The sequence below is a fragment of the Chrysochloris asiatica genome, unplaced genomic scaffold, assembly GCF_000296735.1.
Source record: "Chrysochloris asiatica unplaced genomic scaffold, ChrAsi1.0 scaffold00161, whole genome shotgun sequence".
NCBI lineage: Eukaryota > Metazoa > Chordata > Mammalia > Afrosoricida > Chrysochloridae > Chrysochloris > Chrysochloris asiatica.
The window spans coordinates 6,629,460-6,630,684 of record NW_006408679.1 but is presented as its reverse complement, the minus strand read 5'-3'; positions in this window follow the sequence as shown (position 1 = coordinate 6,630,684).

Below are 1,225 nucleotides of genomic sequence, written 5' to 3'. Positions count from 1 at the left end.
ATAGAGAGAGAGAGAGAGAGAGAGAGAGAGAGAGAGAGAGTGAGTCCTGGTGTGGCACTGTGGGTTAATGCGCCAGACTGCAAAGCCGTTTGAACTTCAAGGGCAGCCACTCAAGCTCACCAGCTTCTCCTCGAAAACCCTATTCAGGGTCGCTATGGATCGGAACTGACTTGACAGCATTTAACAATATAGGTCTGACAGAGGATATTTCTATATATGTATTTACATATGGCATGAACTTCTGGTATGGCACTGTAGGATCAGCACTGGACTGCTAACCACAAGGTTGGCGGTTCAAACCCACCAGCCACTCCTCAGAAACCTACATAAGGTCACTACAAGTCACAACCAACTCAGTGGCACTTAGCAACAGCCAACTTAGGTATTAGGAGCCTTGGTGGCACCATGATAAAATCAGCTTAATCAAAAGACCTGTGGTTCAAACCTACCAGTGGCTCCATGGGATAAAAGACCTGGCAATTTTCTCCCATAAAGGTTACAGCTTAGGGGACCCCATAGGACAGTTCTACTGTATTCTACAGGGTTGCTATGAGTCGAAATCGACCAGACAGCAATGGGTTTGCGAGTTAACTTGGGCATATCATAGCAATTTTTCCAAAGCTGATTCCAAAACTTTGATGTAGATTCTTGCCACGATTGCCGTTTAGACACATGTCTTGTCCAGTCCATCTCCTAAATATTCCTAGAGTCACTTTCCTCGTCTCTATCCCTACAGCCATGCCTCAGTGAGCTTCCTTGTCCCGTCTAGACTGCATTATAGCAAGAGCCTTCCAAGTTTCTCACAGTCCTCCCTCTTCTCATTCCCAACTTGTTACTGGGTATCACAGTGCCTGGGAAATGGCGCCCCAACTCCAGCCCTAATTCCCATCTCCAGTCACAACTCCACCCCTGGCTTCCGCTACAGAAACTCCCTTACTCGCCATGCCTCTTTACACCTCTGCTGGCCCTCTGACTGATAGATTCCTCCCCGTTTTCTCCCTGCTTAACTCTCATTTGTTTTTTCTAGATTAAGTTCAAGTATCACTCCCTATATGGGTTACTAAGAGTGGGAACCGACTTCACGGCATTTAACAACATCACTCCTCTAAGGGAAAGGCCATCCTTTGATGACTTCTCTGATCCATTATCTTCTCCATTCCTTGCATCAGAGTTGAAATGTCCTTGCATTGTAGACACTGTATTTCTCATTCTTATCTCAGTTCCC